The sequence below is a fragment of the Cinclus cinclus genome, chromosome 4, assembly GCF_963662255.1.
Source record: "Cinclus cinclus chromosome 4, bCinCin1.1, whole genome shotgun sequence".
Taxonomy (NCBI): Eukaryota; Metazoa; Chordata; class Aves; order Passeriformes; family Cinclidae; genus Cinclus; species Cinclus cinclus.
The window spans coordinates 53,059,729-53,086,464 of NC_085049.1; positions in this window are offsets into that span (position 1 = coordinate 53,059,729).

The window sequence follows — 26,736 nt, forward strand, 5'->3', positions numbered from 1 at the left end:
TCTCTAATACATACAATAATAATAAGAGTAAGAGACAAGTGATCTGGATAGGGTCGTAAAAGCTTTTAATGAAGACACTACTCTGGTTTCACCAGAAGTTACACGAAAGTGTTTGTAACCTTCTTCTCTTACCCTAAAGAAACCTTGAAACTCTCTTTTCATTGCAGAGATTTAATTCAATTTATCACACCTACATGCTTCCCGAATTGCACAAAATCAGAGGAATATCTTTTGTGTCTCTTTGGCTTTTGGCAATTAGTTGTCTTGGAAAATACAGGTGTACTGATGAACTGCTTTTGACTGGAAGGGCCACCCATGTAAAAGGCTACACACTCCTCTTCATTGCAATTCCAGGCTGAAGATTCTTTTGATGCTATAGGCACGATAAATTTGGGATATGTACTGATCAAAGATAAGTCTTTGATAGAAAATTTCTTGTATAGAATAAATATGTCACAGGCTAGTTATCTCACTTTTATGAGAAGTGGAAAAATACTGTGACTTGTGACTATACCTAAACCCTGAATGGTGGGCTGTTTAAATATGATGTGAAAACTCTGCAATAAACATATCTTCATGTTTAATGACTGATATTTTGTGGATGAAGGGTAACAGCCATTTTACCTTTCTCCACCTCCAAGAAGATTAGAATTTAATCCTTTTCCCTTTTCATATTATCACTGCTGTAGCACAGAGCAAAAGAATGTTTGTGCCTCCTTGCTTGATGTGTCCCTGAAATTATGCATAGTAATGGTTATTGTAGCAGAGCTGCTCTGATTGGTAAGGACATTTTTCAAAATGGAGCTTTGACATGGCACAGAAATTATGTTCTGTCTTCTAAACTGTGCTGATGTGGATTTGACATGGTGCAAAGGCAGGGCTGGATCCACAGCTGCCAGAGTTGTGTCTCTTTTCCAGTACACTCACACCACCAGAAAGGGTAGTGATCTACCCTGTGATACAGCTCCACAGCCACATGGCATGTCACCTCAGCTTCCATCACTTAAAAACAACTCAAATTAAAAAAAATAGAGAATAGAAATTCATCTGACAAAGACGACATTTCTCAGAACTGGCTATCTTCAAAATACATTCTGTTGGTCATAATTGTTGAGTCATTAATTTCCTTTCTGGGCAAGCAGTTAGTGCTCTTTTCTTTGGGGAGAAACTTTGGAAGGCAGTGAGAGAGATTGGACAAATGATGACAGGTTTTCAGAAGCTGGTCAGCTGCCTAATCCTTAGAAAAGGTTCTGGCAAGGTGTTTTAGAGAGGGACACTTGTATGTCCATAAACATCCATGCATACCTTCCTTTACATACCACACAGAAACGTCAGTCACAATCCAGGTCTTACTGTTCCCTGTGTTGTAAAGATAGAGTTCATGCCTAAAATATAATAATCTCCACAGGTGATGCCCTCTGAAAGGTGGTAGATTGATGCACAAGTCAATGATATTAAATTTTTACTCAGAAAAAATTAATTTCTCTGCCTTTATTGGAGTATTGCTTAAATAAAGAGCAGAAACCAATTTTTAATAATAATGTTTACCTAAATATCTTATTGAGCAATGACAGAGAAGGAGGGAACTTTATTTTCCTTCACTCTTTGTTATACGTGTTGTCCCCATTTCTGATATTGTAAGTGAAAAGTAGCAGACATTAATAGACCAAATGTTCCTTATGGTGCATTTTATTTCTTTTGTTAGTGAGTGCTGCTCACTTCAATTTAAAATCCAGTTCAGACTTCAGAGCATTAATAAAGTTAACTGATGAAACAAATTCCACCCCATGTAATCTATTGCTCCAAAAGACTTACTAAATTCTCATGTTTTTCGATCCTACGTGACTAACACAGTCAGAGGAAAATATAAAAATGGCAGATAAGATTTAGATTAAGAGAACCATTACCTCATAACAACACTAGAAAGAGGATATAAATGTTAAATTGAGTTTGGATGTTGCTCCAAGTAGAATGTAAAGAGGTGGGAAGAGCCTGTGAAACCCCTGCTGCTGGGCGAATCACTATTCCTAGTGCAGCAGCAGTATTTAAATAATCAAAATAATACACTGTACATTTCCATTTCAGTTATACAGGAATAATTGTGAATAAACTTCCTTTGAAATATTTTCCACCACTGAGCATGGCATTTTGTATAGAAAATTGCCACCCTATGATTTTCAAAGGCCTTAAGTCACATTAAAGTTTTCTTTAAGGGGTTGAGTTTGAAGGGAAGGTGGTCCTGGACAGATGGCCCACCAGATGGGTAAGGATGGGAACCTGCCATCAGTATGTCAGGGCAAGGGGAGATGAGACTGAGCCCTTGACTGTGGATTACACTGTGATTTGTGGAGCAGTGTGCTGGTTTCCATCCCATGCAGGTTCTCAGGGATGACATCAGCATGTCAGGCAGCAGAACCTCAGGCTCCACCTGCAAAGTTGAACACGTGGTTTGACATCTTCAGATATCAGCCCCAGGTTTTTCTTGACAGATGATCCAGTGGTCCTAATCTGCTGGGGAATTTCTCTGGATAAGCAAAAAATTGGTGTTCTTTCATACTTCCCTCTCCATCTCCTTCTTCTTCCTCTACTCATCAAGTGCAGAAGGGAGGTTTGTTGGCTAAAGGGAACGTAAGGAGAGGAGGAGTAGCACACTTCTCTGTACTTGTCTGATCTTGGAGCTGCTGATGAAGAAGCCAGAGCCACATTGTCTCTGTTCTCTTTAAGAATCTGTAGCTAACATTCCTCAGGGGACAAATGTTCCACTGGGAGCTTTAGGGAACACAAACCCCAGGTCTTCCGGGGTCAGTCACCTGAAGAAGGTAAGAGTAGCAAAAAAATTGAGACAATGTTCTGGCTCTATTTGCCAAGCTATTTCCTCATATTGGTTGTTTTTTTGCCTGTTCCTGGAAATGCAAAGGGCCCAGAAATGGTTGTGGACATGTTTGTACATGCTGGTGTCAGCTCTCCTTTCAAGTTCACCCACAGCTAGAAAGAAGAGTAATCTGAGAATTGATTTTTGCTTCTGTTGAGCTCTGAAATATGTGTCAGATTTGAGCTTCAAAGAAACTGCTTATTCACCCACACAGGATTCCACTTTTTTATATTCTCCTTTGCATTTTAACTGCACCCAGTGGACTGTTCATTCAAAAAGAGAAATCAGACACTCAGCTGAATACCAGCAGCTTTTGTGAGATATGTGCTGTAGTAAACAGCCCTTGTTTCTTCTGTTGCTGCATAAAACCTCAACTGAGTGTTTTTCTCCAAAAATAATTAGTATTATATTTTCTCGGGCTATTTTTGGAAATTTATATATATGATGGTACATAACTGTTGACTTGGCGCTTACGAAAAATTTTCTGTCACAGTGAAAAGTCTCAGTGATACAGTTGCTCATGTTACAGTGTACCAATCATTACATAGTTATGAATGAGAGCCATTACCTTGGATAATCTGTGGTTCATATTTCCTGAAAACAAATGGAACACCTACATTCAATGGCCAATATATCTAAAATGAAGCATAATCTTCAAATATTTACATTATTCTGAAAAAATGAAAAAAATGAAATAATGAAAAAATATATAGAGCCAGCTTCAGGTCAGAGTCCTGTCTGGAGCAGCACAAAATTAGGGAATTTGACTGCAGTACAATTGCTCCTTATTCTAAAGAGGAGGGCTATTTCTCAGGCAGTGAGGCAAGTTACAGAGGTGATTATCCAGTACCTTGTGATAATCATAATACTCATCTGTCACTGTGATATTGTCAGCCAGCACAGGATCCATTTTCTGTGCCACCTTACAACCATCAGCAAGGAGCACAGTGGCAATGCACCTATCAGCATCTATTGTGGCCAAGGAACAAAATGCATCTCCTATCTGTGGAAATTTATATTTATAAACCAGAGTGTATCACTTGCCTGGAGTGGTAAATCCTTGCTTGGGTGATTTCTCTTCTGTAGCCAGGCTCTGAAGCAGCGCAGCAATACAGGGGACCATGTGTACAACTTAGATCTGATCTTGTACAAAGCTATTTCATATTAGACTTATAGCCAGGAGCTGTTGAAACAAGCAGGGCTTATATTTGTTTCCTTCAAGTGTTGACGTGAATACACTTCACTCATGAGTCCATTTGCACAATGTAATTAGGAAGGATGTCACCTTGCCTGACTGAGTTAAGTTTCACAGCTCTTATGTGCTTAAGACTGCCTCTGCTACTGGGGCAGCAAGAGTAGGTAGTTGAGTGCATAGGTTCACTCTTAGGAACAGGCTAGTGGCTGTGGCCATAGATATTCTCCAGGTACCCTCTTGTCTGTGTTGCCTATTCAGGCTATAAGGAATTTTGGGGCAGGGATTATTTCTATTGATATGTAGAGTGACCTAGTACACTAGTCCACACCAGCTCAGTACACATCCCTAAACCAGAATCACTACAGTAACACCAGCATGCTGTTTGGCCATTAAAATTGTGAAAGTTTATTTAGGCAAATAGCACATTGACAAAGTTGTCTCCCAGTTCTTCACACTCTGCTGTGCCACGTAGCTACATAAGATATATAAAAACAGCATTTAGGCTAAAGGGACCTTGATGATGAACAGGACTTCTATATACTCCTATATTAGAAACAAAGGACATCATCACGTGGTGACCAAATTACATCAAGGGTAAGCTGAACATCAGTAATTGTTCAGTAGTGCTCTGGATGACAAATATGATATCCTCATGGTCCAAGAGGGTTAAAATATGGGGAAGTAATGAAAGAAAGAAAGAAAGAAAGAAAGAAAGAAAGAAAGAAAGAAAGAAAGAAAGAAAGAAAGAAAGAAAGAAAGAAAGAAAGAAAGAAAGAAAGAAAGAAAGCAGCTCATATTGAGCTGTAAACTTTTAGTGCAATAAATTAAAAATTGGGTGGTGGAGTAGGAAAGAGAGTGACAGAGAGAAAAAATTCATGTTCTCCCCACTGATAACATGTATAATTGTAAGACAGTGCAAAAGCCAGAGCTGAGTCCATCTTGGCATCATAGAAAGGAGCTAACTGTATCAAGGATACCTTCCCTTGTTACGCTTCTAGAGAGATAAATGACTCATAAATAAGAACTACATTTCATGTGTTTTTTTTTTCCATCTAGAAGGTACAGAACTCAACACAAAATATTTCCATTTCAATACAGTTGTTTCATGAACTGTGAACTAGATTAAAGTAGATTTAAACTAGTTCCAGGTTTCAGCCTGCAAAATAAGACCAGGATAGATGTTGATCCCCCATCTTACTGAGGTAATAGGAAAATAACTTGATTTATAATGAGTTCCTTTGGCCTTGTTTATATATGGACTTGTGGCAAAAACTTCCGGAGGGAGGCATTCCTACTCTCATTTCTGAAACTTACACCACTTTGTTTTGTAATTTTTATTTTTGGTAATCTCTTTTGTAAACAATGTCCTGCAGAGACCCACAGTAGTGAGTCCAATGCAAACAGGACATCAAAACGCATTACATTTAAAAACACATGCTGGTGTATAGCTAGGATTGCAACACTTAGGGCTACAGCTTGTAACATTATATAGGGCTACACTGTACAAACACTTGAAATGAAGAATTTCTCACACAGTTACTATTATTTTTGAGGGAGTTTACGTTTGGGTTTCTCAGCATCTTATCACAGACTTTAATAACCTTTCCTTGAAAAATCCTCCCTCTTCCTTTGTATGTGACAGAAACAAATGTGTAATCAGACCTCGGGGTTACCTTTGCTCAGGCAAACTAAAACAGACCTTGAAGGCAGCTGGGATTTGCAGGTAGCTCCAGCTCTGGGCAGCACATGCAGCCAGCCCAGGGGGGAGCAGCCTGGCACACAGAGCCCACTGAGTGGCAGTGGGACCACTCAGACCATGTCTCACCTGAACCACCCCTCTTGTCTGCTCATTGCTCACCTGCTGCCACACAGGTACTGCACTAAGAACACAGTGACAGTTTTGTGGTCCCCAGTGTCTGTCTCACTGCTTGTGTCCCCTTCCTGTCCCGTTTATCAGGTAGGGGTGGCTGGAGGTAGCAGTGGGAGGACTGGGCAGAGCAAGGCTGGGCAACTGCTTTAATCTAAATTTAGTGGCTTTGGTTGAAAAAGTGTAACAAATGTAGAAATAGGTAACATTCCCATATTTCATCCTATATCCTTATACTGAAAGGAAGTCTCATATTAAATTGGAAACCTAGAACCTATTTGGGACTTACTCCAGCTTTACTGAGAGAATTAAATTGGGGGGTTAGGGCTTAATTCTGTCTGGTAGAGTAGAAATACGTGAAAAGATTTGGCCCCTGTGGAAGATAGTTTCCAGTCTAATTCACTTCAGTGATTTCTGTGTTTGTCTTGCAGCTTGTCCTGCAATGAGATGGAATGCTGCACAGTGTGGGAATTCACTGCTTTGTAACTAGCTTTTGCAAAGAAAAAAGACTGCTTTGATAGAGATATCATTCAGTTTAGGTAAGGTCCAAGTTTTGCCAACATCCCGCCCTGGCCTTACAGCCTGCTTACTTTGCTAATATACCACAGGAGTGCATCCCCAGTTTCTCAGATGACTTTGATTATTTCCTCAAGCATAAATTAGTTGTGATCCTGAAAACGGTGCACTTTTCTCTCTGGGGAGATCTCTGTATTTCTGGCTTGACATAGTCCTTCCCTGCTCCTTTTCATCCATTGAGTTTCTTGCAGTGGAAAGCAACAGCAGTGCAGGTCCTGCTGGGACACAGAGTCCCTGCAGCCGTACAGCCACCACCTTAAGACAGTTAACAAGGCTGCTTTTAAAAATCTCCTGACACAGCTGAATAAAAATGTTTGCTCTAGAACCTTGCCTAACCATATCAGTTACAAAGAGTGACTCAACAAACTCCAATCTCTATGATGGTAGCAGAAATCTGGAATTACTTTCTAAGCACTGAAGTGCATTTACTAAAGATTTCCACTTGCAGAGGCAATATCAACTTTGGGCCCATATCATAAGCCACATATTAATGATGCTCTAATGAAAAGTTGCTGGTGTTGTGCATGAAAAGTTGTTAGGTGTGGCTAAAGTGTGTATATGAATTTTAGTTAGAAGAAGTATATATTTGAGGAAATTCTAGACTATTTTTTAAACACTAGTGAGGTAGAAGCAGCTCTTGTGAATTAAAAGCAGTCCTAGAGACAGCCTTTGGACATTACTTGCAGAAAGATTGATTCCTATCATCTTATCAGCCAAAGCATATGACTGCAGAACACACTAAGAGCTGGCAGGCTGTTTCCACTGGTGTGACACAGAAATGACCATCAGATTATCTGCTTAAGTACAGAAGGTCAGCAGTCTTGCTGGGATCTTGGAACACAGGGAGGACAAATTCCTTTTTGTTACCAGGTACAAGTTAATAGGGAAAAAAAAAAGGAAAAGCAATCAATTTTAATGAGTGACTCTGTATTTACTGTTACAGCTGAGACCAGAGTTTGGCTCATTGTGTGTAGATATATCTATGAATAACCTTCTTAACCTGTTGGAAAACTAATGATGGAAAATGTTCCCCATAAAAGTATATAGATTACAGCTGTGTAAATATATTAAAAAACCTTAAACTGTCAGCAGACTTGCTGGTATATGTAGGAATGTTTCAGCAAGAGCTCTGTATTCCACATAGCTTCATTTTTATCCGCTACATAGACACATACACAGGCACATGTGTATAGACTTAGTAACATTTGGAGTACAAAACTCTTTGATCAGTTAGCTCCTCTAAGCAAACAGGATCTGTGGCAGAATACATGCTAAGCTGTACTGCTTATGAAACACATTTATAAGTTTTATATTTTACAGTTTGCCAGCTGTAAAATTCAGCAGGCTAGCTATATAACAGTCCTAAGACCTAAGAAAGAGAGGGTCTTTTTTCCTCCCTTCATATATTCCAGGGGACAAGAGACACCTTATGATGGCACAAAAGTCTCCCCACATATTGCCCAGCAAGACCAGAAGGATTAATTGTTTTCTAACTCCATAAGTTGCTTTTATCATGGGCTAGTGGCAAATTTTTAAGGAGCAAGTAAGAAACATGAGGTAGATGTCTTTCAGTCCTTCTGCCCCTTGGTATTACTTCTGGAAAGATGTGAATGACAAATTCAGGGCTAAATCCTGACCCAAACTTGTACATCCACTATTTCAGTGGAAAAAAGGGGGGTAAGGGAGGATTTGACACATACTCCTGGTATTTTTAAAAGCTAATAAAGTGGTTAAATGTCTATAACTGAGCAGTTATAGTGAATAGTTAGTTTTTTGGCAAGACTGTTAAGACATATTTACAGCATGCAATTGGAATAAGCTTGTTATATGTTATAAATAAACTATTCCAAGTGACAGATTAAGAAAATATTGGATATGTACAAAATGACAGCATTAAACAATGAAAGTATTTCCTGAGGAGCTGTGCCTTAGCAAAAGCCACAGACAAAATATTTTTAGTGGCATTCCAACACTCTGTGTTTCAGAGCCATTTATAACAGAGCTCATTATGAGATACTCCTTTCTGCTACAGGCCGCAGCTGGATATACCAAAAAATTAAAGAAATATTTACCTACGAGAAAGAGTCACAGTACCTGGCTTTATTTCATACAGCTAATTTCTCCTCTTCGATCCACCATGTGGGTTCAAGAGAAGAATTTTCCTTTATGTCTCCAAATTCTTAAGTCCCTGCCTCTCCTGAGAACTGCTATAAATCCAGTCATTCCCATATGCATGAACAAAAAAAATCACAGAAAACTTCTGCAGGAGCCTGTCAGGGTAGGAGGATACCTGTACCTGTGGGCTGTAATTGCCTGCTCCCTTACATCCTCCTACAACAAGGCAGCTCTGAACCCTCACATGCAAAATGGATCCTGACTTCAGCTATTGTGCTGGGCATGAAAACTAGCTTTCAAGTGAGTCATTCTGCTAAAAGCTCAGATGTAGTTTCTTGTCTCTTTAGAACAGCTAAACTCATCCACTAAACAAATCATAGCCCTTAAGGACTCAGATGAGGTGGTGAGGTGGAAGGAGAAAGGGAAAGAGCACAAGTGTGAAAGTGTACTGCCTCTGAGCAGCAGCAGCATGAATACCTTGGAGGCATTAGGATGAAAATTCTCTGAGAAGGCACTTTGCTGGATTTGTAGAAGTTAAAATCATTACCTTTGAAGCTGGCCTGCAGGTACAGGCCAGCTGTGCTATTGTGCAGTGGCACCAAAAAAGGGAATTTTGTCCACTTTGCATTGGGCATGCATCTGCCTTAATAACATTTGTGTTGGTCTGCCTTGTCTTTTGGCCCGTGACTCAAATCAGAACTCACTCCAAGTGTTTTACTTTTAGGAACTGCTTTTTAGCAGTGTTTCCCCCCTACCAGGATATGTTCTTCTGGGGTTTTTGCCATAGTCCTCCCAGCCAGGGCAGATGGCACAGTCTGTTACTGACCTGGAAAAGCTGCTCTAGGGAGAAGAAATAAATTGGGAGGAGGCAGAGAGGTATCATCACTTTGCTCAGGGGACATGTCAATGGAGATCAAGATTCAGTTTTCCTTCCTTTCCTCTCCTTCCCTGTATGAATGGTGTGGACTGAATGTATGTGTGTGTAAGCCTGCCAGGCTTCTGCAGATGCCTGTTTGGTTATCCTCTCCCAGGGAGCACCCATGCAGGTAGAGATGCCAGTTGGCTTCTCTAACTGTGCTTGCTGTATAAATATGGATCTTCTTCACATGTTTGCCTTTCTTTTGTAGAATATTAGTTCTTGGGACTCTGGGTGACTGCAAACAAGCATATATCAAGTTCCACCTTGTTTTCTCTCCCTTTGTATCTACCTTTGTGAGCTGACTCTAAGCACACCCAACCACCAGCTGTATATACAGATGTGTGTAAATCCATGCCACCATATGACAACAGCCCTGTCCTAGAAGTTAGAGAAGAAGGGGACTACTTGGATCAGTGAGTTTCTCCCTCTGATGATTGGGGATGCAATACAGTTTGAAACAGCAAACTATAGCTGTGTAATGAAATGTCAAAGCATTTCCTGTTTTGTTTTGTTGTTGTTGTTTGCTTGTTTGTTTGTTTTGTGGGTTTTTTGTTTGTTTTTTTGACAGTTTTCTGGTTCATCAAGTGTTTTTTTAAGAACTTATATGTCTTCCATGAAAGACCATGGAGGTACACTGATGAGCATCAGTGTCAGATGAATCTCATTTCAGATTTTTTATAAAAAATAAATAAATCAACACCAGTTGTTTTAATCAGGAGGATCCAGCTTTTTCTGATGGTAGACTTTAGATCTGAACCTGGAATTGACAAGAGTGAGTCTTGTCTCTAAAAAGATGTGAGAGTATGCATACTTCCAGCTCCTTCTTCTAACAGTCAGAATCACCAGTGATGACAGATATTCTGAGCTCACAGGAAGATTTCACAGGCCTGTCCTAACCTGTGATTCTCCTGTCATTTTGAGCGATATGTGTTACATGATGGAAAATTAGTTTGGGAGTCCAAATTCTTTTCTACCAATGGAAGAATAGTATAGATGAGATAAGATTTTTTGGAATTTCTACTGGCCTGATTTTGTTTTACCGTCTAGATTGATGCTGTGAAAGCTACAGAGGAAGCAAAGCTATTGCAATGGTCAGAATTTCCTTATAAGATCATTCCAGTAACTTGAAAACTTGAAAACTTAACTGGGAAATCAGATGATTCCTTACAGAAATATATAAATTATGTCTTTTTTTTTTTCCCGGGAGGACTGTTAATATGCTGTAGCCAGGTGTATTTGCTAATTGTTGTATGCTTTTTCCATAAATCATCACATTTTGATGCTAATTGCAAAATAATTGAGGCATATTTTAGATTATATAGGAGCAGACAAATTCTATTTGTACACAGTGTAAAACCAGAATAGTTTCTCTAGGGTTTATTCCCCTAGTACAAAATATCACCTCCATTGAGTAAAATGGGAGAGTGTCTCAATTAGGGTTAAATGGATCCACTGGGGGTTATAGGAGAGGGTAACAGCAGAAGACAAATTGCTGAGTACATAGAGCATATAGAAGAAAAATGAAACTCAATAGAAAGATTACTGTGTGAAGCACAAATTAAGATGTGTTTCCATGAATCTGTATTTACTGCGTGTAGCTAAAAAAAAATATTTTTACGGTGAAGGTGGTGCAAAAACAGATGGAAGAGATTGTCCAGAGGAGTTGTGAAGTCTTCATACTTATAGATATTCAGTACTTTATTGGTCACAGTCTTGAGCCAATTGCTCTAGCTGTGGATTCAGACTAAGGCATCTCCAAGAGGTCTCTGTCAACCTCAACCATTTTATAATTCTGTGAATGTGCAATTTTGGGGTCCAAAGGAAAGTTTAAGGAACGATAAAGTACACTTCTTTTGAAAAATTTCTTGCTTTAAAGGCTTCAGTGTGCTCCAGGAGCAAATAAAAGCTTTTGCCTTATAATTTTTTTTTTTTTTTTTTTGCATGGAAAGCTGTTGTAAGTGTGAAGAGAAGCAATAACACCGCAAAGAAAAATTGTTGGATGTAAATAATAATTTTGGGCATACCTTCTCACAAGCTGGATTTCATAGCCAGAGTAAATGGCACAGCATCAGAAGAAACAAATGCTGGAGGAAGGGGCTTCATTCAGAAAGCATTAATTCTTGTTAGTTGAAAGCAAAATCAATAACCACATAGCAGAATGGAGAGTCACCAGTATTGTTCTGCCCTTTGGAAATCTGCTCTTGTGAAAATAGGTGTGGTGAGTCTCATATTCAGGACAATTACCTAAAGGGCAATTATAGTCAAATTCCTTCAATTTTCCCTGTAATCAGAGTAATTATATATCCAACATGCCTATGTCCCAAGCTGTGATCATGCTAATAAAAGTAACTTGTTTTCATGAAAATCTCATTAAGCTACATCATCATTGGTATTAATCTTTCCCCGTTAAAAAACTTCCAATAAATGAAGTCCAACGTATTATGCTTTCTGTATTGCAAAATCCATCTGTACTTTCCCTCAAGGCAAAAGGTCTGAAGCAGCTGTTAATGTGGAAAAGTCTAACAGTATAAATAATTTGAATTTCTCTTCAGTTTGATTCTAAGCAACAGCTGCTTTAATCTACTTCACAGCACATTATGTTTGTAAAACAATGCAGATTGGTCTGTGTTTCAGTGGTTGACCTGTTTGTCTGGCAAATATTAATTCAACAGTGGTACAGTTTTCCTGTCATATTTATAAAGAACAACTGATTAATTTCCTGGGAATTCTCTCTCTGGTTGTTTTCCACCTTTTGTAGTATAGTAATAGATTGACTTCAGTTGGAGCAGAAGATATTTTCTTCCCATGGAAACATACATATCTGACCAAATATTTGACTGCTGTATTCCTTGTGGAATCCTGTTAAGGGACAGAGTGATTATGTGTGGTGTATGATCTTCCCTTGTGCACCGATTTTTACAGGGCAGGCCTGAATGGGATATTCCTAAAAATATTTACTGTACCTAGGAGTCATCTAAGTCAGAGTAGCTACTTTTACACAAACATCCTTTGCATGTTTCACTTTCTCTGAAAAGATTAAAAAAAACCAATATTTTTTTCTGTCTGCTTTAATATTTTATATTCAGAAACCTGATATGAATACATTCATGGTCTCACTTTACTCTCAGTGTATGCTTAAAGTTTGTGCCTTTTCTTTTTCCACAGTTTTCTTTTAATTTGGTATTTTCCCTCCAGCCAGTTTTAAGTAGTTTATATTTCAATTAAGCGTGAGACAGATGTAAGCAGAACCATTAGAGATTAGTTTTGCAAATTCTGATTGGCTTTTCTCATCTTATGTTCATATATTTGTACATCTTTGCTGTTCAATGAATTTTAGGTGCTTGCTGATTTGAAGAGTAGATAATTTCTTTTTTTTTAAGTGAATGTACTCACATATATAACAAGCATGCAGGTTGTTAAAACAAAAACTGCCAAATGTTGTGCTGTTACTATAGTTGGTGCTATTACATGCATGAAAATTTCTTAACTTTGTTTATAATGTTTTTAGACCTCTAAAAGCAATGCAGTGCCAATACATGATCAGGAGAACGCTGTCAGGCAAACCCTGGTAGGTCTTGCTGAACTAGTTAAATCAGCACTTCTTTCAAGAAGATATAGCTCCCAATTAAAGAGCTGGCAAAATAGAGCATTTTACTGCACCTCAGCTGTTCCATTTTACAGTCCTGTACATGAGCTTAACTGAGAAATAGGAGTTGTTTTGCAGTAAGGCAGCAGATTATGAGTTGGAGCAGCTGAGGTGCAGCAGGTTTTGCTGTATCTGGAACAGAAACAAGAATTTCTGGCAGAGGGTCAGTAACAAACAGCTGGGATGGGGGAGAAGAGGCAGTAAGGTCTTAGCCACCGCAGCTGTTTGCTTAGTGAATGTGAGTCAGAGCCTTGAGAGAAGCATATACTCAAAAACAGTTGAATAGTTCATGAACCACCTGTAGCCTGAACTGCATTCACAGGGAATATTTGTTGGACAGCTGTAAATGATGAGTAAAAGTACCCATATTTGCTCGTGGATCACTTGCACAGAGAGCAGAAGGCGATATCTGTAGTATAAAATTTCCTTTTCCTAAGTTCAAGGTCTTGTACCTGGACTTTGACGGCAAAATATTTTGAATGGAAGTTGGTTTTGTAGGGTGTGTCCTTGTAACCAGTATGTTCTTAGAACTTTGCAAAACCCATTCAATGTTCTTCTGAAAATGTCACCTGCTACTTACAGTAGACAGTTTATTGGGAAATACCATAAAATAATTCAGAGGATATTGAGGAAAAGAAAAGCTATGACATCAGCCAAAAAGACTCTCAGTATCAAAATATTCTCTCTGTTTTTACCTTTCTTCTTCTTGTCTGTGAGAGGCACTCACAGCTATTTATTTATTTATTCACATACATATCTATAAAACATATGACCACTGCCCAATGATGTGGTGGGATTTACATTTTTAAAAATCTATCAAATAATTCACAACATATTACCAGGTACTCTAGAGTAAAGAAAATCACAAAGTTAATTAATATCCAAGAGCACAAAAGCCCTTTAAAAATTTCAGGTGTAACTTATTTCCCCACTAAGCATCCTAAGATAAGAGGTATGTGGATTTTCTTATGAAGAAACACAAAAATGCTTTGCTCTGTGTCCTGAAGTCTAGTAGGACTAGCAGTCCAGCTGAAAACAAGTTCTAAAACTGAGCATTTTTCCTGGCAAATATTTTCCAGTCCATTACTGGAACTGGAACTGACAACAGAAACGCTCCAGGTGAACTCAGTGGCTTAAACGATAAAGCAAAGAAAAAAACATGTCCCAGACCACTTAGGGCATTGAAACTTATGCCAACATGTTCAGTGTTATTGCTCCACAAACAAAACTGTATACTCTGCTTTCATAAAAAATGCACTTGGAACTAAGAGTAAAACAGTCATGGAGTTCATTTATGACACAATAAAAGTAAACTAGTCATGGAGCAATAGTGTCAGGTAAAATCAAATCAGATTTGTTTATTCAAACACTACAACCTGGAAAATAAAAGACAGTAATTTGTAAAAAGTTTAATGTCTTGACGATAAAGCCTTTAGTCAGATACATTATCTTGCATTTAATGTAGGAGGAAACAAGCTAAAACCTGTTTAGAAATCTGCAGAACTCAATGACGTATACAATGAGAGTCTATCAGATGAGTAAAATTTATAGAGATCTGCTGCCCTAGGCTGGATGATTGGGACCTTGTGACACATATCCTTATGTTAAAGCTCAAGTAGCTGACACTGGTCTGAGATTTGCAGGGTTGCTTCATGGATTCCTTTCCACATGCTCAGGATTTCTCTATGTAGCTCAAATCCTTTGGGTACAATACTAATTCAGCAGCTGCTTTGTTCCTTTGGTCTCATTAGGAAGGGAAATATTTCCTTGTCCTATAGGAATACTTTTCCACAATTCCTTTATGACTCTGCCCTTTCTCCCCCACCCGACCATTATTGTCTAATGGGAAACAATGGCATTGTTTGATGGGGGGTTTACCATTAACTAGAGATGGTGGAAGCTCTTTTCCTTAGTTTTACATTAGAAATTGTGTTGGAGAAACATTTTACAAAATGTCTAAGGAGAGTTTAGAGGACATTGCTGAATCTTGGGAAGAATTGTGCAGAAACACTGAGTATACAGAGAGGATGAAATGGTAGCTGAGAAGGAAAAATAGACTGCTTCTACTCGATCCCAAGAACATTCAAAATGCATAACTCATCAAGACTCCCATAAAATTCTAATTCATGTAGAACATTTGCTTGCTGTACATCTCATTCAATAAAATCTCAGAACTCTTAATGTCCAGTGGCCTGTAATTTCTAAAAGACAGAAAATTATGAGAATCCCCCTTCCTGGTAGCACAAAAGTAATTTTTGCTTCTATCAAACGAAAGACAAATGCTATTATTTATCTTCTCTCATGTCTGGTGGCTAGAGTAATTTGCTATGGGTACAGTCCCCACAGTTCAGATAGGCCCAGCTGTGGAGGACCTACTGAGAGGGGTTCTGCTCTACTTGCTTCCCAGCTCTGTCATTCATGGGTTTCTATTAAAACAGCAACTGTCGTTTGGATAAAATCGAAGAGCTTTCAGTTATCTATGCACTTATATTTAGTGTAGGACCACTGCTTAAAAATGACAGAACAAACTTAGAACATATTCAGAGCACTCTTTGTGTTCAAGCTTGTGCCCTACTTCATAAAGGAGCTGATATGAGGTTGTTTATTGCCTGTTTCCTAGAATTAGAACTTGTTCTTCTGAGATCACTCTTCAGAAGCAGATTTTTACCACCTATTTTCTGTTGACTCTGAGTTTTCCTGATAATCAAGCTGATACTATAAACCCACTGTCTTCAGCATAAATATTTCTGTTTTATTTGCCTTTACATATTTTATTTGCCTGATAACATTTTTACAACCAAGTTATCATTCTTACACAAATAACAATAGGCGTTAATTTGATATATGTTCCCTAGCAGTGTGAACAGCATGGGTGTCTTTTTTTTTTCCTCTTTCCCGAAGGATATTTCGAGTTGGGACCAGTGCCACCTGAAATGTCTGTCACCTTGCAGCCACCATCTGTTCTACCTGCAAATCCAGCTGGAACAAAGCACAAATAAACAGGAAGGAATCTCTCCACGAGGCCCTTCCTGCTGCATTGCTACATCAATGTTTAAGGATAGAGAGGGTCCTGCTGTGGGCCCAGTGGATGATGCCACAAATCCTGCAGCCCTCACAGGTCCAGATTGGCTCCCAGGAGAGCACTGACTACCAGCCCCTCATGAAGAGGGCCTGAGACACCAGGAACCCTCTTGTGCTTTCCAGAAAGCTCTTATAGCAGCCATGCTGCAAGAGATACACAGGGAAAACTTCCCAGGGTTGTGAATACAGCTACAATCTTCAGTCCAGCAGTCTCTGTAGTGGTGAATAAGAGATGATGTGCTGACTTGAAGCAGCATTTACTCCTGTTATCTCTTTCTTTTATATTTTTTCTGTACAAATTGTAACTCTGCAGACAGCATATTAAGAGTTGATCTAGAATATTTCTGCTACCACAGATAGGATCACCAAATCTTTGTTGTGCAACTCCTTTCTAATCCTCCACAAAATCTCTTGCTCTTTGTACTTCTGAATGTGGCACAGACATCCACTGATATAAGCGACCTTTCTAATCCCATCCCATAGTTTTCCCAAAGGATAGATAAATCAGTCTACTAACTCTGTGACAGTCAGAAATGTAAGCTTTACATCAGTAAATGACATGCACTGTGTTTCTTCCAGTAGGCTCCTTGTACAGGGCACTGAAGGTCTGCTCCAGTGTGTTATGCATAATCATGACTAAGACCAAACAGAATTTTCCACTATTTGAGTGTCAAGACATCTATCTTTTCAGAATGGCATAGGCAAGTTGAAATGTGATTAAGATCTTTGCTGTTTGTCAAGATATTTCCAAAGCTCTATCAAAAAAAGCTTGCAAAAATATAGGTGAATACTTGTCATTCAGTCTTCTGGGATACAATTTGATCTTGCATAGATCTGTGCTGCACTTGAATATTCTGAATTCAGTAATGCGTTGTGAAAGACAAGGGTGATCTCAACTGACTTCACCCTTTTGCAGGTGGTCTCCCTGATAAATGAATGGAGGCATGACTAGCTGGCAATTTACCTTCTTCTCAACCAGATGTTTAAGTCATCCCAGCATAGCACCGCTCCTGGAAGTGCCTCTCTCTACTGTGTAACAAGGGCTTCCAGAAAATGAAGACTTCCTGCTATTTGACAATCAGGCCCAGCTCGAAGAAATGCAATCCCTATTTTATACACTTAGGATATCCCAAATGTTGCTTCTAATACTTCATCTCCATTTTACTGGACCAGATTTAATATAGTTGAAATTTAGTGCAAAGATGTTATTCACTTGAGAGAACTGACAACAGCCTCTGAGCAGGTACCAAGAATGACCAATCTTCTGCTTTACATAATTTTGTAAGGTAAACAAGAAATTGATAGAGGCAGGAGGTAAGGAATGAACTTGGTTAAAGCCAGTGTCCCTGAAGGTGTCATCCTGGCTAGAGTTGTGTGGATGATAAACAAAACCCTGAGTTACAAATATTAACACAACTACGTACAAGCCTTTCCAGGGCACATTTTTATGGATTTAATTTTACATTTATATATCTTATAAATTTCTGCTTCTAACGATTTTTGTGTAAGCATCGTGGTCCATGAATTCATCTACCCACATACAGATAGAGGAATAAGTTAGTATGAACTTAGTACATTGAATGAATCAAGTGTTTCACAGCGGAAGCAGACCATATTTCAATTTATTTGTGAGTTAACAAAACATTATAACCAGGGAATTATTATAATGCAGAATGTGAACATTTTTAAGGATCTGATTCTGAAAATTGCTGAATGACAAAAAGGCAGTTTGGGAATGAAGAAACATGAAATGCTGTGCAAAAGCTGCACTTACAAGAGTGTCTGTCATGGTACTGCCCATGGGACTAAATAAACACAACAGCTGCACTCACTTCCATCACCTCTGATTTTCCTTTGGTTTCTGAGACTAAACTGAATGATGAATATTTGTTCAAATATAACATTTTCCTTCCTTCAAATGCCTTCTGATATATCTGCCAGTGCTTATCATCACAGTAATTTGTTGATAAAGAAAAAAGACATGTAGAGTTTCAGTTCTTGGTGCAATATTTCTTTAATCTGGTTCTTTTCTATAGAAAGTTCAATTCCATGTTAATACAATGAGCTGCTGAAGTGATAACAAAAAAATATTGCTGAAAATCTTTCCAGCTCAGGGACCAAATTTATGACATTACTCTTTTGTGACAAGTCTGCTTCAAAGCTTGTAAACAGCCAACACATCAGTAAAATTAGGTAACAAAATAGGCAGAATAAAAAACGTCTCTTGAATGCTTCGCATTTGCTTGTGTCATGCCTGCAAGATTTTTCTTTATCTCCATGCTGTGGATTGGTGTCTGCTTTAGTTACAGATCTGACAGGACATGCTGTAGATACCTAAGCAGAAGCATATTACTGCAAAGCAGTGTTGTGTAATCCTCAGTACTGTTGGAGGCAAAAGCAATAGTGCTGGTGTACCTCAGCAATGGGTGTGACACAGCTGCTTCTGTGCTACACAGCTCAAGTTGTTGGGATGAGGAATGCACTTTTTGACTAGAAGCATTATATTTTGGAGACTTGTCCCTTGATGCACAAAATGAAATTTCCCTGCTTCCAAAGCCCTGAAGGCTACATGTCAGGTGGTAACTACAGTTAATGGAGAGACTTAAGTTCACTTCCTCTCCTCTCAGATCAGAAATCTTCTATAGGCATGATGAATGAATTTGCCTCCACTATCTATTGACAAGCAAGGATGTAAATGACCACTTTCCTCAGGTCACGTGTGTATGTGTAGCTTCAGATGTTATGGCTTCTGTTCATTGAGGCTTACTCACCACAGTAATTTATTTTGGTTAGTCACTGATTTTAAAATATTTCCAGTGAGGCTGACAGTTGCTATTGTGATTGTAAGCCCACAGAGGGTCAGGATGACTGTGTCTGATCTGGACTAGATACTTAATCCCTCTTTCAGTTTCTTTAGTGTGTTTCATAAGAACAGACAACACCTTCTTCCAGAGCCATGACTATTAAAAATGATATCTTACTGGTACAGTAAAAGTTCCATTTACTAGTGAGATGAACATCAATTTTGTTCCTCTTATCATAAAGAAAGGTTGTTGGTAAGCCTAAAATTAGATCTATCAGTTCTGTGTGTTTGTTTGTGAATGTAAATGAGCTTGTCATACCACCCCTCTGTTCTGCCTCTCCATTCAGTTCTTTTAAGTAGAGACACTGACGCAAATATCATAATAAGGGTCATATTCTCAAGCCTTACATACTTCATTACCTTGCCTGCAAACAAAAGCGAAGGAGAGTAGAGTGGCAGAGTGGTGTGACCTGCACTTATCTGCACAAAGATTGCCTTATTCCTCTGGGTTTGCTGTGGTCATGATACCATTGGGAAAACTGAATTTTACCAGTACTGCACATTGCCACTGAGGAGAATCTATAGTGCAGTGAAAAAAATAACATCATCAAATGGATGGATGGTTAAAAATGGGACCTGTCATTCTTAATAATGTCAGTCTTAACTTGAACTCAGTCCTTCTTCCAAACATGCAGAGCTATGAATGACATGAAGTAGTGACATTTAGCTGGTGGCTGGCAACCACAATTTACAGAGGCAGAGTGCATCTATTGTTTTGAAGTCATGTAACTTTATGACAGAGCTGCTTAATGTTATGCAGAGAACCCAGCAGGGAAAAGAATCACAATGGGTGGTAAAATCAAGTCTACTGGGAGACTCTAATTGTATCTCTCACACATAATCTTAAAGCCTGTATAAAAGTCAGCTTCTGTGTTCTTGTACCTATTGCCAGCACAAAAATGTGAAGAACTTTATCTCTCTTCCTTTCTTCATTCCATAGTGTTCTAAAGGAAGACAGGATATCACAAATTTGTTCTGTGCTGCCTATGACTGTAGAGAATGGACCAACAAAAGCCAGTGTTCAGCCTTATACCTACATGAGGTTACATATCAAAGAAAATAGAAATCTGACATATTTTCAGAAGTACTCCAAGAAGAGCTCTTAAGATTTAGAAAAATTGCCAGTACATTCCCAACACTTAAAAGGCATTCTGAGACATAACATGGAGAAAACCAAAGGTTTAAATTTCAGTTGTCAGGCTTGCTGTGGGGTATTGATGCAGATGTTCAACTTATTAATTGAGGATGTGCATGAAGGGGCAGAGTGTATCTTCATGAAGTGTTCTGATGATACAAAACTGTGAGGAGTTACTGATAGACCATAAAGCTTTATTGCCTTGAAAAAGGACCTGGGGGTCCTGGTGGACAACAAGCTGTCCATGAGCCAGAAGTGTGTCCTTGTGGTCAAGAAGGCCAGTGAGATCCTGGGGTGCATCAGGAAGATCATTCCAGCAGGTAGAGGAGGGCTGATCCTGTACCTCTACTCAGCCCTGGTGAGGCACATCTGGAGTACTGTGTCCAATGCTGGGGTTTTCAGGACAAGAAAGACAAGGAATTCCTGTACAGAGTTCAACAGAAGTCTGCAAAGATGTTTAGAGGACAGGGGCATTTCTCTTATGAGGAAAGGCAGAGGGAGCTGGGCCTGTTTAACCTGGAAAAAGAAGACTCAGAACGGATAGTATCAATTCACAGGAAAATCTTAAGAGAGGGAGTCAAGAGGATGGGGCCAGACTCTTTTCAGTGATGTAATAGGACAAGGGTCAATGAGCATAAATTGTTCTATCTGACTATGAGAAAAAACTCCTTTGCCTTGAAAGTGAAAAAACACAAGAACAATCTGCCCAGAGAGGTGGTATCTCTTCTGGAGATATTTAAAGCTGCCTGGTCATGATCCCGTGCAGCCTGCTCCAGGTGAACCTATCACAGCGTGCGTGTGGAATAGATGAGATGAACTTTAGATATCCCTTCCTTCTATGATTCTGATGTAATGTAAAGATGAAATAGTAGAGTAAGTAAAATAAGATACCTTGTTTGAGCTACAGATCAGGTAAACCTTAGAAAATTGTTAAATAATGATTCCTTAAAAAAATTATTTTTCTGTTTTTGTTAAAGACCTGTTAATCTGTGCACACACTCCTCACCCCACCTGCTGAAAGATCAAAAAAAAATGTTTGGGATGACAGCAAGGCAAGATAGAGGTTTTTCTTTGCTTGTTTTCAGCACTGGACAGCAGAGTGAATGCTTGAAGCTAGATGCATGAAATCAAAGTGGCCCAGGGCTTAAAATAAGGTTTTAAATGTACTTCTCAATTTGGTGACCATCAGCATATTTTGGTGCTACTTATGACAAAATCTACAATGCGCTGGTGATTCTAGCTGAGAGTAGAGTCTACCTGACAGTAATAGAAGGCTGACAGATGCTTTGTTTGCCTGCTGAGAAGCACAGTTCCGTGGAAATTTCTGGATAATTTTAAATATTGATGTGTTACCCAGAAATTATGCTGTTCCCAGGTAAATACTCCTCTCCATTTCTTAGGGTAAGGGAGAAAATGTGCTTCATTTTGGCATAAGGGCAAACTTCACTGGACCCCTCCAGGAAACCAAGTCTGTATTCTTTATGAGAAGGACTCCCTGTTAAGCACTTTAACAGCTCAAAGTCAACCATCATTTACAGGTCTCTGAGGCAGTTTTCTTCCATCAGATGAAGACAAACAAAAGTCTTACAATCGTTCATCCTCATTCTAAGTGAAGTGGCTGCTAACTATTTGGAAGAAATATTAAAATAAAGGTCTCCTATCCCACTGATATTAAAGATTGAGTGGAAGATAATACAGAAACAGTGGAGTTTTTATTAAGATCTAACTGGAATATGAGACATCACCTATATGCCGTCATTCCACTACTCCAATGGAAGAAGACATCTACTGACCCATTAAACATAGGCAAAAGCATGGAGAGTAGGTTTCTATCTAGCTTCACAATTTTTTTCTGGGAGTCTAATAGGGATTCCTTTGTCTGCAAGGTCACCTGATAGGGAAATGCAAGATGAAGACATAATTCCTGAAGCTATGACTAGCACCTGCTTTGAATAGAAACCTCCTAGAGTGAGAGACAGACAGTGATCTTAACTAGAGAAGAAACCTTACTATGTCTACATTTACTTGTCTGGGTGCCACTTAATGCCTTTCTTTAGCCATTTAAAATGTTTTTCAAAATCTTCCACAAGCTTTATACTGGCAAGTGAAAAGACAAGATGCTTGTCACACATTTTGTGATAAATTCTCCAGTTATGCTTTTCATTTAACAGTGAAGAATGGTTTTCTCAAAAATAAGTTATCGAGAATCAAGACTAATTCAGGCAAACTAAAACTAGATTGATGTTTTATTCAGAGGTTTCTAGTCTGTTCTCTCCTTCCTCCCATCTGTAGGAAGGTAAGATACAAGTACAGCAGAACATATTTCCTTCCTGCTGACCTCTGGCTCCTACAGGCAGTGTGCAAGTGTGAGAATTCATCACCTCTCATCTCATAGGTACTTGTCAGTTCAGTGAAGGGAGACTCTGGGCATAACAGAATCCTTTCCCCCACTCATCTTAGACACAAAATGCTAGCAACCTTGTGTGGATGTATTGGTTCAATAGTGACTACAGAAGATGGTACTTATCCCTCTAAGAGACAAATGCCTTCTCAAAGGGCCTCTGTAGTTAACAAAGAGTTGCAAGTGTTTTCAAAGCATGATTCATTGGATCATAGAATGTTTGTGCTGGAAGGGACCTTAAAAGGCCATCTAGCTCCAACCCCCCTGCCGTGGGCAGGGACACCTTTTGCTAGGCCAGATTTGTCAAAGCCCTATCCAACCTGGATTTCTACATTCCTAGAGATGGGACATCCATAACTTCTCTGGGCAGCTCTTTCTCAGGTTAGCACCACCCTCACCATAAAGAATTTCTTCCTTATATCTAACAAAAATCTACACTCTTTCAGTTTAAAGCCATTTCACCTTGTGCCATCACTACATGGCTCTGTACAGGGTCCTTCTCCAGACCTCTTGCAGGCTTCCTCATGGATGGGGCTATAAGCTCTTGGCCCTGGAGTCTTGATCTCTCCATGCTGAATAAGTCCAACTCTCTCAGCCTGCCTTCATAAGAGAGATGCTCCAGCCCTTTGCTTACCTTTGTTGTCCTCCTTTGGACTTGGCCCAACTTAGTCCATGTACTTCCTGTGTGGAGGACCCAGAGCTGGATGCAGCACTCCAGGCAGGTTCACACCAGAGGCGTAATAATATCCCTTGATCTGCTGGCCACACTGCTTTTTATGCAGCCCAAGACATGGCTGATTTTCTGTGTTGCCAGTGCACATTAACTTGCTCCTGTTGTACTTTTTGTCAACCAACACCCTCAAGCTTTTTTCTTCAGGGTTGCTCTCAATCCATAATCCAAAATTAAGTGTATAGAATAATGATGGGGTGAACCCTCTGGAGGAGCAATGTACTCTGCACTGTCTGTTCAAAATAACACAGGTGATGACTGTCTCAGACTAGAGGCTTCAATTCTGCAAGCCTGCAGTCAGGTGAGGTGAACCCTATCTAAACTTAAAATTCCAACCACACAGTATCCAGAGTAGTACTTTAAATGATAAATATGGCAGAGTTAAACCCCTATGCCTATTGAAATACAATGGAAGAGGACTATAAAGAAATTTTGGAATTACCAATCTACCCAGTAGAAGCTGACAAAATTCACCATCCAGTAATCAGATACTTGCAGACTGACTTGTTTTCTTTCTTTTTTTTCCCTGCAGATGAGTCATTTACATGAATAGTCCAAATAGAATAGTCCTGTTTTTCTTGGTCAAATATGATCTCCTTAATCCGTTAAATTTCTTTTGAGGTAGAACACTAGTGCTTTCTGTTTGTTAATGCAACTGTTGGTTTAACTAATGATTTAATTGTTTAAACAGTTCAAAAATGTAAAGAGTGCCTCTAAGGTAGGCCTTATTTAATGAACAGCAAGAAAAAAGCTGCTGCAATATATATTAGAGAATAAGCTTCATTGTGATGAGATCACCAATTCCCTTGTCCATCTCAGCAGTCTAGCCATTGTTTTCCATGGAACAAATCCTGCCATCTATACTCAAAATTTAATCAGGAGAAAAGACACAATAACAGCACTAAGAGCAACTGCTGGCAGAGCCCTTCATAACCTGAAGCTGTTTTTCTTTCCTTGCAGTATTGTGCTCCATTTTGCTTGACATGATTATAAAGCTCAGCAAAAGGCAGCGCTGTCGATCCCAAGGAAAGCCTACCCACATCCCTGTCTGCCCACTCTCAGAAGTATGATGAGAAAGCTTCACTCATTAACTTTACCTCTCTTCTAAGAAGGATAGCAGCACAAGAGATTTTTTTTGAATGAAATATTATGCATTTTCTCTGTGCTTTTAAGTCCTATCTTCTAAAATCCCCTGCCCATTTCTTTTCAGGTGACATTGGCCTCTTCTTTCACAAAACCTCACCCTGTTTTATCTCCCTTCCCTACCCATATTTCTTCTTCTCTGCATCAATCTCTTGACATAGTGACAGTGTTCTCATTTCCATTAATTGAACGTTGATGGTGTTGCAATAAAGAAAATATCACTGTGTTGGTGTACTGCTGTGCACTGCTTTGGATAAAAATACACTTTTTCTTTCTGCTATTCAATGCTTCTCTTATTTTAGTGCTCAGTACTGTCATCTCTTTACTTGCTTCCTCCAACTTGCATCTCAGCAGAAAACAGGAAAGGCAGTCAGCTTTTAGCTCAGGATGACCACTCAAATACATAGAAAGAATGAAAGCTTAGTTTCATAATATGGGAGTTACTTTGTTCTTTTTTCTCAGAATCAGAAGTGCTGAGAATTACAGAGCAGGTGCTATTCTTCTCCCTGACTTGTTGCAAGCTGCAGTTTGTTGGGCTTTTAAGTGACTCTGTGATTCCACATGAGTAGTTCATGATAAAGGAAGTGATTCAGTGCCCAAAAGTCCTATTCCAGTCAAGAATGTACAACCTGTTAACTAAGTGCCTGCTTCTGGATGAAGATAGTGAAGTTGTTAAAAAAACTCAAACAAAACAATCCTGCCTATGCTGTAATTAAAAGCACAGGAGATAATGTGAGCGGCATGCAGCATGGGTTGTTTGAGCTATCAGCTGTAAAACAAACATTACCTTCTGTTTTATTGCATGATTTATTTCATTTTTATCTGCTTAAAAAAATACTCATTGAGGATGAGCTGCAGGAGAATGACTCTTGGACAGCTACGGGGCGAAATGAGCACACAATGAAGGGCGACCTTTCGAAGTGGGATTATCTATAAATAGCAATGGTTATCCCTCAGAGCCTTCTGACATAAGCCTGCTGGGAGTATGAAAAGGGAGACCCTTTCCACCAGTTCCTCCAACATGATTTTAGATTGGCACATGATATGTTTTGGCCATGAATAGCTGAAGAGAATTTGCAAAGGGATCAAACAGAAAGCCTTTGCAGGTATCTGGCTTTTGATATTCCCCTGGATTTAAAAATTAGCTCAGAAATTCCTTGTCTTTGCCCATGAACAATGGCACACACTTTACTAGAAAAGTATATTAAGATTTTGTGTTTGAAATATGTCACTCTGGGAGCTCATCAATTAAAAATAATTACCAGTTTTTAAAATTAGCCAAGAAGTGTCAGCAGAGTTTATTCAAACACCAAAGGGCTTTAGGATCAGACTGAAGTTCTTAACTACTGCTTTAAGTTCTGCTCTGCACCATGGATTCAACAAATCCTTTATCTGGAATGAGGAAGAATTGGTATTCCTGGCCATTAACTATTTTTTAAAGTGAAAGAGGTGAGTGAATTTATCAGGAAAAGATAATGGAATATTTTATTTGTAATGCATGACCTTTGTTTATTGGCCATGTGATATTGCCATAAAATAGTATTTCAGAGATTCTATTTTTGAAGCATTCATATGAAGGATGATCTGCAAATGGACAGTACACAGAAGATGATAGTTTTAAATAGTCAGATGTGATCAGTGTCTGAACACTTCTGTGTTTGTCACATGCTTGTGTTTTAAGGTGCATCCTGTGTGCAGCCAGAAATCACCAGCAGCCCTTCCACAAAAGGCAGATCTGCACTGTGTTCCTAACTCCTGTGGCCTCATGTATTTAGGATAATTATTCTGATAGAAACAAAGCCAAAGCTGCTTGATTACTATTAGATGCATATTGAAAGATTACTGTGTTTATCATCACTACTATAATAATGAGTATTAATGACCAGGATCTATACAAAAGATTGAGCCCATGCACTAGATGCTGTTGGTAAACATAGTAAGAGACAGTCTTTGTTGGAAGGCATTTACAACCTAAACAGACATGCAGGCAAGAGGTGTTATTATCTCCTCTTCACAGATGGTGACCAAGATAAACTGACATGATGTGCCAAGGGATACAGGCAAATGTGAGGGGGCAGGGCAGGAGCGATCCAGTGCTGAAGCTGGGTTACCAGTTTGCCCTGACTGTGACCACTCTTCCTCGTGTCACCCACTGCAAACCCAATAGCTGATGGGCTTCCCTCTGCTTGCAGA